General features: G+C 41.2%; 1 protein-coding gene across 2 annotated transcripts in view; it reads right to left on the bottom strand.

Annotated features, from left to right (window-relative positions):
* LOC307156367 (uncharacterized protein) overlaps positions 1 to 16,884 on the bottom strand; it is a 1,306,365-nt gene that overhangs the window by 617,070 nt on the left and 672,411 nt on the right. The window lies entirely within an intron of this gene.

Here is a 16,884-nt window from a genome sequence, read left to right as displayed (position 1 = left end):
ACAGTGTGTGCGTTCTGCCTCTCCGTCGCGGTGAACTTTTTTTTCTTGAGCATGTCTATAAACTGAAACAAAACTCAGCGAATACTTGTCACACATTTATGAGCCATACACCTTTATAAACATTTAAGTGTGTACTTTTAAATGATCGGGTTCAAAACGAAAACAAATATTTTCTGTTTAAGTAATTTGTATAAAACCAACAAGATGTCCAGCTTCTCAAACGTTTGCTCATTAAAGTTAATTTGGCCACGCCCACTCGCTCAAAAGATATTCACATGCAAATCTCCACATGGAACGCGAACGCGCTCGTTACCTCAACAACAAAACACCAAAACACTTCACTTCACTTTTCGTCGAGTTTGAAAGACGTGCCTGAGCTTACATTGGATTTACATCAGAAGAAAAAGAACCATATTTGAAGACAAGAAAGATAAGGTAAGAAATTCTTACATATTAGTTTGCTATTGTTGCATAAATTTCACATTGCAGTTGAACTGTTGCTATATGGTGAATATTATAATATTTAGACCCGTGTTTACTGTTACTGTGATTGTGGATATCTGCTCAAACGTAGATATATGTATATGGTAACCATACTGTTTTATATTTGAGCGCGATCGCGTTTGAATGTATCTTATTTTGGATCGTGATCGCATTTGAATGTATCATATTTTGGATCGTGATCGCGTTTGAATGTATCATCATATTTTGAATCGCGATCGCGTTTGAAAAGCAAACAGCTTCATGTTTTTACTATTATCTCATTTCATATCGTCATAACAAATGGAAACATTTGAAGTAACATGATAATCAATATATTTTTCTCTAGCTTAGTTGTTAGTGAAATCTTTTGGGAGATTTATACTGTTATAGGTTAGCCTATTATTATTTTATCCAGCACTGCGCATAGCTTATGCCTACAAGGCACAACAAACCTGGTGTTCACTGTTCATTATATCTTGTTGGAAACATTTGTGTGTGTGTGTGTGTGTGTATGTGTGTTCTGTGAATTTTAAAAAGCAATTTTAACCAGAAAAATCTAAAATGTATTCCCAAAATCGTGCAGGCCTTTCTCTTGATATCAGTATGTTCACTTTTTTTTCAGGGCCCAGATGACACTGATGAGTCCTGCTGACTCCAACATTCACATGAGTCTCTATACATGGTAAAGTGAAAATCAAACACCTTGGAAATTAAAGGTATGTACAATGTTTTTAGGAATGGCACAAAGGTCTCTGTCTTTGGATAATTGTTTTCAATAAGAGCTTTTTGGCACTTGTTGTGTATCTTTGGACGATGCTGTGTTGTAAATAAATCCATACAATTTAAAAGCCATTCTTTTTTAAATCTCCTCATTTACAGTATTGTGCAAGGTTGCTCAGAATGGCAGGGCCTGATAGCTCCTAATAGGGCCGTTAGGGAGTGTCTTTGTCTTTCTCAGGTGAGAAAAACCATACATATTAATGAGTTCTCGCATAAGGCTTATTCACACAAAACACGTCGTAAATTTTTTAAATCAATATATTGTCTTATCTGAATGAGCAGTCAGGGTGATTTTCACATTGTTTTAGAGCAAATATTCTAGGCTACGTGATACAATTTTCAAAAGTCTTGTGAAGAAATAATCAGTATGGGTTTCATGAGCTTATTTCAGTGAGAATTTTTTTTGTATTTTCACAAACCACGCATAAATGTCATTATCTCAAAACTACAAACTTTTACATACATGCTGTTGATATATTATTGTAGCAGAGTTTGTGCTGAATACAGTGTAATTAGACTTTAGCCATGAAAATGTCACAAGAAACAGAAATAACCAGAAATGTCAGAGCATGTCAGAACACCTCCAGGGCCCAGAAAACAGCTCAGACCTCAGAGGGTTAATGTACTACACCCAGTGTACATCAGTACAGCAGCATATGTAAACTGTAAAAAAATAAATAAAATAAAAATACATGAACATAAATATAAATAAACCTACCTACAGTCAATAAAGTGCAGTCATTAATAACTGCAAACAGTTACAGTACTGTTACAACTCAAATCATCTTCATCCTTCAAGTGAATAGGAGTGATTGGTCTTTGAGTTTGCCTCATTGTTGCATTTCCTTCGAATCAGTGCTCGCACCTCAGACATGTTGGAAATTGTTTGATCACAGTATCTGTGAAAGGGGAAAAATATTTGAAAAAGGAAAAAGTTTGTTTTTATATTAAAGCAAAATTAACCTCTGTTAAAAAGTAACTGTTCGCTTTCAAAAGGGAACTTGCACTGCTTTGATGATGCTATTGGGGAACAATGTTCTCTAGGCACCTCTTTAATACTTCTGAGTCGCACTAGTAGTGTCATAGGCTGTCGCCAGTCAAATTCTATTGCCGTGATTGTACAGCTTTTCAGACACCGGTTCACATGGAGGGTGTTCCCCATAGCGTCATCGATGCAGTGTCTCATTCCCTGTTCTCAGGGAACAGAGGTCATAACCTAGATGTTTTGACATTTCCCTATGTTGTACATACAAGGTGAAAAAGACATACTGTTAAATGTATTATAAATGCATTAAAGTACATCTTCCTGCTTCTACTTCCTGCTCAGCTACTGTTCGGACGCTCTTGCTTACGCTCTTGCTTACTGCTCCGCTCTTACATTTTATCTCCTATATTTTATATTTTATTTCCTTTTATCACCTAATTTTAACTTCAGCAAACAGCACAGTGCTCAGACAACAAAGTTTGGATTACTACAAAAACGCAGAATTCTTTTACCCGACCAGCTTACATTCCGGGAAAGGAAAACACAACTGCCTACATTCATATGGATAAGAGAGAAAATGCCTCTTCAGGTTCAAGAATCTACTTGCTGCACTAACTGCCACAGACTTTTACAAAGGATTGCAGTTCTCGAAACAAAGTTACTTACGGGACCACCAAACCAGACGGAGCACACAACAGAGCTTCGTCATGGACACCCTCAGCATACCGGTGAGTCCCATGAAACTAGTGCTCCTCGACAGGTAGAGAAACAAGCCGATCGACTTACTAATCGATGGCACAAACAGGGAGCTAGACCCAAAGGCACTCGAGACATCAGATTGTCATGAGCATCACATATTGCCACAGTAGCATCCTCTACCCCAGATACAGCTGACAAGGATTGCAAACATTGGTCTTCTTCCACCGCCTATACATCTTGAGAACAGATTTGAAGTACTAATGAATGTAAATGAGGAATCCCCAAATGTGATGAATATGATCGAACACAGACTGAATGGGCCAGTAGCTAACACTGATGCTAACTGGCGCTCAAGGTCGAGCAGACAGCGGCACTCAACTCAGAGCGCAGCCGAGCCCAGGACTCTGATAGTGGGGGACTCGATAATCAGAAACATTAGCGGCAGGGATACAACTACATGCTGCCTTCTACAAGCAACAACTTCTGATGTAAACAGGGAACTTCAGAACATTCTGATGAAACATAAGACTGCAAATCGACTCATCATACATGTGGGGAAGAATGATATTCATAAAGAGCAGTCAGAACTCCTTAAGAAGGATTTCAATGAACTTTTTGAAACACTTAAAAGACTGAAAGTTCAAACATTCATCAGTGGACCACTCCCAGCAAGAGGAACAAACAGGTTTTCACGGTTGCTTGGGCTAAATACATGGCTGCAAAAAACCTGCAATATAAAAGGAGTAAACTTCATTGACAATTTCAATCTTTTCTGGAGTCAGAGAGAACTTTTTCATCAGGATGGCCATCACCCAAACAAACTTGGTTCAAGAGTGTTAAAGGACAATTTCTACTTCTCCCTCAATCATCCTTCTGCAGTTTGTGCCAATCCACTCAATCTGAACGGCACACACACACATGGACACAGTATGAATGACCACGGGACTTAACTTCAGCAGCAAAATGGACATGCGGTTGACATATCACACAAGGACAATGATAACACCACTCCGCCACAACAACCTCTGCTCACGGACACAATCTCAGCTGAGCCCTGCCCACAGAGAGACATATCAGAACTGCTTGAAGATTCAGCACCCAAGGACGACTTCCTGGAAAACAGCCAGGGAAGCCAGGACAGCATATCACAACCTCCTATAACACCAGAGCAACAGCCCCTTTCACCAGACACGCTATCCCTCTCTCCAGCATCGCCACTACTGTGTTTCTCACAGAAAATGGAAGAACTGGTGTATGCTGGAACCAGACTATCCCACTCTTTTGCTGCAAGCCCCCAGATACCAACCAAAAAACGACAGGCACCATTACCACCCGCACCAAAGCCTGCGGGCCCAGCTCGCCCTCCCCCTCCTGTGAGAGCTCTTCGGCCTCTGCCACAACGCCAGGGCCCACACCCTCCTCCATCTGCTCTAGGTGAACCAAAAACAACTGATACCATCTCTCAGTGATGTGTTTTGGGTCCCCGCTCTGATAACAGTAACTTTCTCAAATGTTTACAGAACAAGCGGGAACCCAGTGTGCCTGTATCTTTCTCTATTGCTGTTCTATTACAAGATAGAAAGTCTAAGGCCTTCAATAGCCGTGCAGCAAACCTAACTAATCTGGTGCCTATTACACGTCAAAGTAAGATTGATGTGGGGACAAAAAGTAAGACTGTTAAGTTAGCACTTTTAAACATTCGTTCACTTAAAAATAAATCACTTCTAGTCAACGATTTAATAACCACAAACAACCTGGATTTTATGCTTCTAAATTAAATCTGGCTAGAAGACAGCTGCAGTGCAACAGTCCTCAATGAAGCAGCCCCTCCGAACTTTACTTTTATGAGTGTCTGCAGAGCTGTTAAGAGAGGTGGGGGTCTAGCTGCTCTTTTTAAAGATATCTATCAATGTAAGCAAATATCATTTGGGAATTACCCTTCTTTCGAATATCTGGGTATTGTGTTGAAAGGTGCTCCACGCATTTTACTTATCATTATTTACAGGCCTCCAAAATACTCTCCAGCCTTTGCTGAGGACTTTACAGAACTGTTATCAGCAATTACCTCAGAGTTTGACTGTTTTGCCATTGCAGGAGATTTTAACATTCACATAGATAATGCAGAAAACAATATGGCAAAAGAAATCAAAACTGTTTTAAAAACTTTTGATCTGACTCAGCATGTACATGGACCCACACACAATCGTGGACACACTCTAGATTTACTTATCAGTAAGGGTCTAAACATTTCATTGATAGTTATTAAGGATGTAGCACTGTCTGATCATTTCTGTATTTTCTTTGATATATTGATCTCTCCTGCCACTGAAGCTAGATCTGTGTCTGTCAGGAAGAGATGCTTAAATGAGAACACCAGTGTACTATTTATGAAGGCTATATCCTTAACACCAAGCATATCTGCAGACTCTGTTGATTTTCTCCTTGATTCTTTTAACTCAAAAGTTAAAGGTATAATTGATGATATTGCTCCTGTTAAAGTCAGGAAGAAGAGTGGCAGACAAAAAGCACCTTGGAGAAACTCAACTGCAGTGCAAAATATGAAAAGACAATGCAGAAAAGCAGAGCGCATGTGGCGGAAGACTAAACTTGTAGTCCATTATAACATCTACAAAGACAGCATCCATGCTTTCAATATGGAACTAGGCAAAGCTAGACAGACTTTCTTCTCAAATATTATAAACAGCAATTTAAACAACACACGCACTCTTTTTGCTACTGTAGAGAGACTGACAAACCCTCCAAGCCAGATTCCCAGTGAAATGCTCTCAGACAGCAAGTGTAGTGAGTTTGCTTCTTTCTTCTCTGAGAAAATCAGTAATATCAGAAAGATGATCAGCACATCCTTGAGTTGCACTGAGGTCAGACAGATCAAACCACCTGAGAAAGTAGTTACTATGTCTAATTTCAAAGAAATTGATGGCAAAATTTTGGAAGAAACTGTACAGCACCTTAAAACATCAACATGCGCTCTTGACACACTTCCCACATCATTTTTCAAAAGTGTGTTAAACAGTTTAGAAGCAGATCTCCTAGAAGTGGTAAATGTCTCACTTCGCTCTGGGAGTTTTCCATACTCCCTGAAAACTGCAGTTGTCAAGCCCCTCCTGAAAAAGAGCAATCTGGATAAGACCATATTAAGCAACATTAGACCGATCTCAAATCTTCCTTTTATAGGCAAGATCATTGAAAAAGTTGTCTTCAATCAGCTGAACAAATTCTTAAGCTTGAATGGATACTTTGACAATTTTCAATCTGGTTTCCGACCGCACCACAGCACAGAGACAGCGCTCATAAAGATAATAAACGATATTCGCTTAAATACTGATTCAGGCAAATTATCAGTGCTAGTACTACTCGACCTCAGTGCTGCATTTGACACTGTCGATCACAACATACTTCTTGACAGGCTGGAAAACTGGGTGGGGCTTTCTGGGATAGTCCTAAAATGGTTCAGGTCATACTTAGATGGGAGAGGTTATTATGTGAGTATAGGAGATCATAAGTCTGAGTGGACATCCATGACATGTGGAGTACCTCAAGGCTCAATTCTTGCACCACTCCTGTTCAACCTGTATATGCTCCCAATGAGCCAAATAATGAGAAAGAACCAAATTGCTTACCACAGCTATGCAGACGACACACAGCTCTACTTAGCCCTATCGCCTAACGATTACAGCCCCATTGACTCCCTGTGCCAATGCATTGACGAAGTCAACAGTTGGATGTGTCAAAACTTTCTTCAGTTAAACAAAGACAAAACTGAAGTCATTGGAAACAAAGATGAAGTTCTCAAGGTGAACGCATACCTTCACTCTAGGGGTCAAACAACTAAAAATCAAGTCAGGAATCTCGGTGTGTCCCTAGAGTCAGACCTTAGTTTCAGTAGTCATGTCAAAGCAATAACTAAATCAGCATACTATCATCTGAAAAATATTGCAAGAATTAGATGCTTTGTCTCCAGACAAGACTTAGAGAAACGTGTGCATGCTTTCATCACCAGCAGGGTGGATTATTGTAATGGACTCCTCACTGGCCTTCCCAAAAAGACCATAAGACAGTTGCAGCTCATACAGAACGCTGCCGCCAGGATTCTGAGCAGAACCAGAAAATATGAACATATCACACCAGTCCTCAGGTCTTTACACTGGCTCCCAGTTAAATTTAGGATTGATTTTAAAGTATTATTACTGGTATATAAATCATTCAATGGCCTAGGACCTCAATACATTGCAGATATGCTCACTGAATATAAACCCAACAGATCACTCAGATAACTGGGATCATATCAGCTAGAAATACCAAGGGTTCACTCTAAGCATGGCGAGTCCGCTTTTAGCTATTATGCCAGCCGCAGCTGGAACCAGCTTCCAGAGGAGATCAGATCAAAAAAAGAGATAAAAAAAAAGTGATGTACAGACACACATACACTCTTCACCTCTGTTAAAAAAGATTTAAAGGGGGGGTGAAATGCTATTTCATGCATACTGAGTTTTTTACACTGTTAAAGAGTTGGATTCCCATGCTAAACATGGACAAAGTTTCAAAAATGTTATTGTACGTTTGAAGAAGTATTTCTGTGCCAAAAATTGTCCTTCCGGTTTGTCACAAGTTTCGGAAAGTTTTTTTTCGAGTATGGGTCTGTGTGACGTCAGCTGGGGCGGAATTTCCCTTATAAGGGTCCTAAGGGCACTTCTCCCGGAAGAGCGCGGGCGCGCGCACACTCGTAGACCAGAGCAAGAGAGCGAAAGCAGTACGCCATCAAAGCGCTCTGCTCGGCTTTAGAGAAGTCAATAGGGCTGTCAACTTTAGTCGTTTAGTCGACTAATCGGTCGATGCCGTCTTGGTCGTCTGACATTCTCATTGGTCGACCAGTTGCATTTTTTTTTTTTTACCAATAAAGAAATTTTCATTGATTTACTCCTTGATATATATTCATTTATAAGCAGTTATATATTACTGTATTCTAAATATAATTAGCCTATGTTTTATCCCCAACTTTAAATGCTTTAATTTAGGCTATTTTGTAACAGCGCCACAGTTTAGCGCACCACGTACACTCGGGAACCGAGCAGCTGCACTGCTGCTTCGCGCTCAGTAAGGAATATAGGTAGTAATCTCTATGTGTCTGTCTGTCCGTTTGCATTTTGATTATTTCGAGAACCGTTCATCCAATCGACTTCACAAGGGAGTGCAGTGTCGCATTTGGTGCAATATAGACAGACGAAAAAGACGCGACACGTTCAGAATTAATAGTAAACTACAGAACAGCGCGAGCGGGAAGCGGCGCACCTCACGTGAGCAGGGCTTATTCTCCGAGAACGGACACTGATATAAAACGCACACAGTCTGTTAACTTAAGCAAGACATTCTCTGGCAATACTTTTAAGGTAGTCTAATATGTTTCTGACTAACAATGTCATGATCCTGTTTCTTTCTCTCACACTCACTCACATATTAGCGCTATTTCCTCATTTACGCACACACCTCCTCATTCACGCACACACCTCCTCATTTAATCATTATTCCCTCTCAGCTGTCTCTTCTTACTATTAGCCATCGCTCATTCCCTTCTTCACCTGAATCCCCTTTTCCTCTGATTAGCGTTCCTATTTCTCTTCCCCTTTCTCTACCTGTCCTTGCCTGACTATTGCATTATCTCTCTACGGCAGAACGTCTATTAATCCCTGTCTCTGTCATGTTATGTCTTAGTCTTGTCGTGTCAGGAGCTGATTGTCAATGAGAAAGATCTACTGAACCGGAGAATCGCCGCTTGCCTCTACTCTCCCTCGGGAAACTTCAGCCTGCTCCTTTTCCTGTTACGGAGCTTTCTTCTGAGCATCTCATTTCACCCGGGCTGACTGCTGTTTTCGTTTTCAACAAGCCGAGACTTTATTTGGACATTTTACTACTGCTTGTAGTTCTAAGTTTCCCTTTAAGTACCATTTCTGTTTATTGAACTCTCTGGCAAGCTTTGCTTCAATTAAAGTGACTATTTCTCCGCATTTGCTGTCTGATCCTCTTACCTTCATGACAGAATACTCAGGCCAAACGGATCCAGCTACGGAGAACCCTGTCCGGTCTGTGGTCGAGATCCAGGGAGTCATGCTTGGAAGGCACGAGGAGGAACTCGCTGCTGCGCGTCACGCCGTCGATTCCCACGCTGCTCAGGTTAACGATCTCACGCTACAGCTTCACCGTCTCCGACATGATCCTCCTGTTTCACCTGGTGTCCAGGCTTCCTCTGAACCTCGCATCAATAACCCACCATGCTATTCCGGTGAGCCGACCCAATGCCGTTCCTTTTTAACACAATGCGAGGTTGTGTTCTCTCTCCAGCCTTCAACATATTCCAGGGACCGAGCTCGCATAGCCTTCGTCATATCTCTCCTTTCCGGAAGGGCTCGTGAATGGGGAACGGCTGTTTGGGAGTCGGAGGCAGAGTGCATCAATAATTTTTCTCTCTTCAAGGAAGAAATGATCCGCGTGTTTGACCGCTCGGTCTATGATGAAGAAGCCTCTCGCCTTCTGTCCTCACTGCGCCAGGGTAAACGCTCTGTAGCGGACTTTTCCATAGAGTGCCGTACCCTGGCCACCACCTGCGGGTGGAACGAGCCCGCGCTACTAGCACGTTTTCTTGAAGGGCTCAACGTTCAAGTCAAAGACAAGATACTGGCATGAGAAGTCCCAACTCGCCTGGATCCGCTGATAGAGCTCGCCATTCGTGTTGAGAAACGATTCGACCTTCGCCGCAGAGCTCGCAGAATGGAATCTGCCCTTCTATCTTCTGCACCACCCATCTCACCTTCATCTTCTTCCGCCGCCCTAGACTCAGAGCCCATGCAGGCGTTAATTGAGGCTGAATCATAAGACACCATTAACCCTCTGGGGTCTCAGCTGTTTTCTGGGCCTGGAGGTGTTCTGACATGCTCTGACATTTGTGCTTATTTCTGTTACTTCTGACATTTTCATGGCTAAAGTCTGATTACACAGTATTCAGCACAAACTCTGCTACAATAATATATCAGCAGCATATATGTAAAAGTTTGTAGTTTTGAGATAATGACATTTATGCATGGTTTGTGAAAAAACAAAAAATTCTCACTGAAATAAGGCCATGAAACCCATACTGATAATTTCTTCACAAGACTTTTGAAAATTGTACAACGTAGCCTAGAATATTTGCTCCAAAACTATGTGAAAATCATCCTGACTGCTCATTCAGAGAAGACAATATATTGATTTAAAACTTGTCGCGTTTTGTGTGATAAAGCTTTATGTGGGGAAGGCGTGATCACCTCATTAATATGTAAGCTTTTCACGCCTGAGAAAGACAAAGACATTCCCTAATGGCCCTTTTAGGAGCTATCAGGCCCTATCATTCTGAGCAACCTTGCACAAAGAATGAGGAGATTTAAAAAAGAATGGCTTTTTGATTGTTTGTATTTATTTACAACACAACATAATCCAAAGATCCAAAACAAATGACAAAAAAGCACTTATTGAAAACAATGATCCAAAGACATAGGCCTTTGTGCCATTCCTAAAAACATTGTACATACCTTTCATTTCCAAGGTGTTTGATTTTCACTTTACCTTGTTCATGTACAGAGACTCATGTGAATGTTGAAGTCAGCAGGACTCAGCGGCATCTGGTCCCTGAAAGAAAAAGAAAAGTGAACATACTGATATCAAGATAAACTATAGGGAATTTTTAGATTTTTCTGGTTAAAATTGCTTTTTAAAATTCACAGAATACACACACACACAAGTGTTTCCAACAATATATAATATAATGAACACCAGGTTTGTTGTGCCTTGTAAGTATAGGCTATAATAATAATAATAATAACTTTATTCTTATATAGCGCCTTTAAAGCAGCTTCTCAAGGCGCTTTACATACTAGAACAAGCAAATTTAAAATACAACACTACAATAAAATACAATACAACAATACAACAAGATACAAAAAATAAGATTAAAAAATCAAGTAAAAGCTAACCTAAAAAAATGCGTTTTTAAAAGAGATTTGAAATTACTTAGAGACTGTGCATCTCTGATATTTGGAGGAAGAGCATTCCAAAGCCTAGGAGCAAAGGATGAGAAAGCCCTGTCCCCCACAGTACGCAATCGAGTCTGTGGGACTGCCAATAGACCAGCTTGTGAAGAGCGTAAAAAAACGCTTGGGTGTGTATAAAGTTAAAAGCGCAGACAGATATTGAGGTGTCAAACCATGCAGTGCCTTAAATGTGAGCATAAGGATTTTAAAATCAACTCGGAACCTGACTGGGAGCCAGTGCAAAGACTTTAAAATCGGTGTAATATGCTCATTTCTCCTGATTCCAGTCAAAATCCTAGCAGCAGAATTTTGTACACATTTTAATTTGTTAAGTGTGGTTTTAGGAACCCCAGCAAGAAGTGCATTGCAATAGTCAATGCGGGAAAAAACAAAGGTATTAATAAGCTTTTCAGTCACCGAGAGGGATAACATAGAGCGAAGTTTAGTAATGTTTCTGAGATGAAAAAAAGAGTAACAATGTACCGCACATGAGAGTCAAAGGACAGACTAGAATCAAATATAACTCCCAAGTTTTTTAATTTAGTCTGTGCCTCCAAATCAGAGCCATCTATGTTTAAAATTAGTGAACCAGCCTTACGAAGCTGATGAGGGGTGCCAATAAGCAAGACCTCAGTCTTATCACTATTGAGACACAAGAAATTTTGGGACATCCATGTTTTTATCTCAGAAATATAATGTGTTAAAAAAGGAACATCCAGATTTTGACCAGGTTTAGAGTGAATATAAATCTAAATGTCATCTGCATAAAAGTGATAATTAAGCCCAAGTGATCTTAGTAGCAGTCCAAGTGGAAATATGTACATGCTAAAAAGTAACGGGCCTAGAATTGAACCTTGAGGAACACCCGTACGGACAGAGCCGTTCTCAGACCGAAAACCACTCATACAGACAAACTGTTTACGGTCAGAGAGGTAAGATCTAAACCAGGTTAAAACAATCTCAGAAACACCAAAGACAGTTTTCAGACGGTTGAGTAAAAGATTGTGATTGACAGTGTCAAAAGCGACACTAAGATCAAGGAGGATAAGAATAGAAAGAGAACCAGAATCTGAGGCTATTAACAGATCATTGGCCTTGACCAAGGCTGTCTCAGTTCTATGAATTTTTTGAAAACCAGACTGAAGGGGCTCAAAAAGATTATTTACTGTGAGATGGCTGTGTAGCTGCAAAGCCACAACACGTTCCAAAATTTTTGCCACAAATGGAAGATTTGATATAGGGCGATAATTATTTAAATTATCCAAATCAACACCAGAACACAAAGATTCATTGACAATACCAAGAACAGCTGGGCACAGTGAGTCAAAACAAGATTTAAACAAGCTTGTAGGGAGGGGATCAAGTAAGCAAGTGGTAACTTTCATACATGATACCACGCTAGTGAGCAGCTCAGAGTCAACTTCAGAAAAGGTAGTAAAGGATGTGCCAGAGAAACTAGGCAAGCAAAGTACAGAAGAGGAAACAGGTATAGCATGAATGATTTTATAAACATTGTCAATTTTAGAGCTAAAAATATGAAGAAAGTCATTACACACCTGATTTGAGACAGGCAGAGAGGTACCAACATTACATGTGAGAAGTCTGTTTATAGTATGAAAGAGATGCCTTGGATTTCTTTGATTATTATCTATTATCTGAGAAAAATAAACAGATCTGGAAGACTCAATTGCAGATCTATATTCCCCCAGGTGATCTTTCCAAGCTTGATTAAACACATTCAGGCCTGAGTCACGCCACTTGCGCTCCAATTTACGGCAAGCTGCTTTCCTAAAGCGCAGGTCGTCATTATACCAAGGGGCAGAACGAGTAAAAGAGACTCTGCGTGACTTCAAGGGAGCAAAAGAATCTAAATTAGAGGCAAGAACAGTATTCAGGTGTAAAATCTTATCTTCCAGAGGAGCTGACGGAAGACCACTAAGAGAGGAAACAACAGAGTCTGCAAAGTCTGACGGATTAATTGATTTCCATTTACGGAAATTGAACAGAGTGTGAGGAAGACACAGAAGGAAGAGGCAGATTCAGATTAAAAAAGATTGCCAGATGATCAGAGAGACCAATATCAACTGAACACTGCTGTGATACAATTGCTTCGTTTGCAATCACACGGTCTAATGTATGACCTTTGTTATGTGTAGGGCCGCTGATAAACTGTTTGAGATTAAAACAGTCTAATAGAAATAGGAAGTCCTTTGCCATCACACAGTCATTTTCATCAATGTGTATGTTGAAGTCCCCTAGAATGAGGATTCTCTCAAATTTATAACACAACATTGACAACAAGTCAGCAAACTCAGTCATAAAAGCTTCATTTGCCTTTGGTGGTCGATAGACAGTAGCGATGGTAATTGCCTTTGGAGCAGAAATATTCAAAACAAGGCATTCAAATGATGAGAACTGTGGTACACTCACAGCGCTGATGTTTGATTGTAGATTATGGACCACAATAATGCCCCCACCACGACCAGTAGGTCGCGGGCGATCAAACAGTCCATACCCCTCAGGAGTGATCTGGTTGAAGAGTAGACCGTCGTTTTGTTTATGCCATGTTTCAGTTAAAAACAATAAGTCCAGTTTTCGCTCTGCGATGATATCCGATAAAAGCAGGGCTTTATTGTTTACTGAGCGTGCATTGAGCAACGCAACATTTACGGGGCTCTGGCACATCGCAGAATGCAACTCTGATCGAATGAACGAGGATAAGTTACTCAAGACTGCACCAGTACGAAACGCGCTTTTAGCCTGACGCCGACACATAGGCACATAGATGTTGTTAGAGGAAGAGAGGCCATATCTACGGCCAAAACTCCGATGTATGTACCGTCTTTGTCATTTTTTGGGGCCGGGCCGACCACGGCGGAGGCGACGCCTCGGGCCCGGGGGCCCCGCGGGAGCCCGATGAATTTCGGCCCCCTCACTCGCAATCTGGGCAGCGGCCACAGGGGGCGACCCCCCGACCACCTGCAATTGTTTCGACTGTCGTCGTACAGGTTGCAGGCGGGCGACCACGGAGCGCACAAGCCTCCCCCGACCGCCTTTTAGCGAATTTCCCTGACCACCCCCACCGACCACGAATGCCTGTTCGTCCCCCTGACCACCCGTGACTGCCCCCTGACCACGCCCATGCCCACTGACGCGAATGGCCTATTAGTACCCCTAACCGCCTGTGTGACCACAAACGGCCTATTCGCCCCCCTGACCGCCTATGTGACCACGAACGGCCTGTTTGTCCACGGCCAATCTAAGTGACAGCCCGTTGCCCTGCCCACTGACCACGAACAGCCTATTCGTCCCCGTGACTGCTTATGTGACCACGAACGTGCCTGTTCTTCTATGGCCAATCTAAGTGACAGCCCGTGGCCCTGCCCAATGACCACGAACAGCCTATTCGTCCCTCTGGCCGCCTATGTGACCACGAACGGCCTGTTCGTTCACGGCCAATCTAAGTGAGAGCCAGTGGCCCTGCACACTGACCACAAACAGCCTAATCATCCCCCTGAACTCCTGGTGTGATCACGAATGGCCTATGTCTCCTATCAGCAGAACTATGCATCATTAGACTTAAAATGGCATGTCCATGGACAGCTTACAGGGACCCTGTCAAGTAAGTTACAGGTGGGCACAGGAAGGGCCCACCTATAACTTATTTGATGCGACCTCTGTAAGCTATCCATGGTCAATGCATTAAGAGGTCATAATTCATATTGTAAATGTTTTATTGCTTAAAACATGCAGTACAGTGCACAGGAAAGACAATCAAACATGTTGGGGTACTTTACATCTCATAATTATGCATTATTAGCCTTAAAATTACATGTCCATGGAGAGCTTACAGGGACCCCGTCAAATAAGTTACTCATTACTTGTAACTTATTTGATGGGACCTCTTTAGGCTGTCCGGGGTCAGTGCATTATTAGTCATATTTCATAACTATAAATGTTTTATTGCTTAAATCACAGCCACCAGGTGCTGAGATATGGCCGGGTGAGTTGTTGGAAAGATACAAGTGAGTTGTTGGAAAGATATGGGTGAGTTTTCGGAAAGATACGGGTGAGTGCCCCCAATGTCTCAAGTTAGGGAGCTAAAACTCGGTATGTGTACTAACTGGTCCACGCGCAGTGGAATGGGCTCAGTCTTGTCTCTTTAGCGCCACCAGGCGCCGAGATATGGTAGTGCATCATCCTTATTTTTGCCCCTATTGAGCTCAAGTCTTGTGGGCATAGCAATTGGGCCGCAACTGGTCTATTGGACTTGTTCCCGTGCATCTAGCCCCACCAGGTGCCGAGATATGGATGGGTGAGTTTTTGGAAAGATACGGGTAAGTTGTTGGAAAGATATGGGTGAGTGGCCCCCCTGAGTTGAGCCCCCCAATATCTTGAGTTCCATAGGTCCACTTGTGCTGAATTGTACCATGAAATTTCTATACCTTTAATATGAATTATGCGCGTCAGCCGCTTTCATTCATAAAAAAACTCCTGTGCTGTCGTCATGACAGCGATTCACAAAACAACGTCCTTCAGGGCTTTTAGCTTAAAAATGTGCAGATTTGGAGAAATATTGATATATTCTCATAGGTTTACATCAGATTTCTATAGACAGGAATAATATTTATTGAATTTATACCCAAATGCGTCGATGTAATCATTATGAGTGCTTGGCCACTCTGATACTGTGTTTTCAATTTATACCAATAGCCTGAGGGCGCTATATGCACAATAATAGTCCATATATGGAACATGAAGAAGAGCCATGATCATGTGACATTCCAGGACGTCACTGATACACACAAAGCTACAGAGATCGCGCTGTAACATGCAGATAAAGATGTTTTGAAGACAATAAACATGATTGCAATGATATTTGATTTAATTTAATTTTACACATTCATAATTATACATTAATCAAGTATGCTAATAGTTTCCAAAAAAATGTATCATCATGTTCAAGGGTGTATTTACAGTCAACATTTTAAAATTGGAGAGCCATATAAAATCCGGAAAAGAGCCATATGTGGTAGGTTCCCGACCCCTGGTATAGGGTCTAACATATATGTTGTCGATTTAGATGATTTAACGAGTTTGGTAAATTCTTCCTCTCCTATAGCAACGAATGAATCAAATTTTTCTTCAAGGACACTACAATGCACTGCCTGATGCGAGACTGTAGTAGATGGTTGCATAGTTATAATTTTCTCCCTGATATTATCAATCTTGTTAGTGAAGAAATTCATAAAGTCATTACTGCTGTGCTGCTTGGAAACATCTGGGGTTGAAGATTTATTTTTCGTTAGTTTAGTCACTATTTCAAATAAATACGTAGGGTTTAGTTTATTTTTTCTAATAGGTTTGAAAAATAAGCAGATCTAGCAGCTTTTAAGGCCTCCCTGTAAGTAATCAAGCTTTCTTTACATGAAATGCGAAATACCTCTAGTTTTGTTTTCTTCCAGCAACGCTCCATTTTTCTGGCTGCTCTCTTAAGGGCCCGAGTGTGCTCGTTGTACCACGGCGTTGGACTATTTTCTTTAATCTTTTTTTAAGCGCAAAAGAAGCAACTGTGTCTAAAGTGTTTGGAAAAGAGAGAGTTAAGAGTTTCTGTCACAATATCTAGTTCTTCTAAGCTATCCGGGATGCTGAAATGATGAAACTGATTAGGAAGATTATTGATAAAGCAATCTTTAGAGGCAGAAGTGATAGGTCTAACATATTTGTAACACGGAGTCGGCTTTGCAGCCTTGGCTAAAAGAAGTTTATACTAGACTAAATAATGATCTGAGATGTCATCGCTCTGCTGCAGAATTTCAACGGCATCAACATTGATTCCATGTGATAATATTATGATTA

Source organism: Squalius cephalus (genome assembly GCF_949319135.1).
Source record: "Squalius cephalus genome assembly, chromosome: 1".
In the NCBI taxonomy this organism is placed as follows: Eukaryota; Metazoa; Chordata; class Actinopteri; order Cypriniformes; family Leuciscidae; genus Squalius; species Squalius cephalus.
Note: the sequence above shows the minus strand (reverse complement) of the source record. Positions and strands in the feature narration are given on the sequence as shown.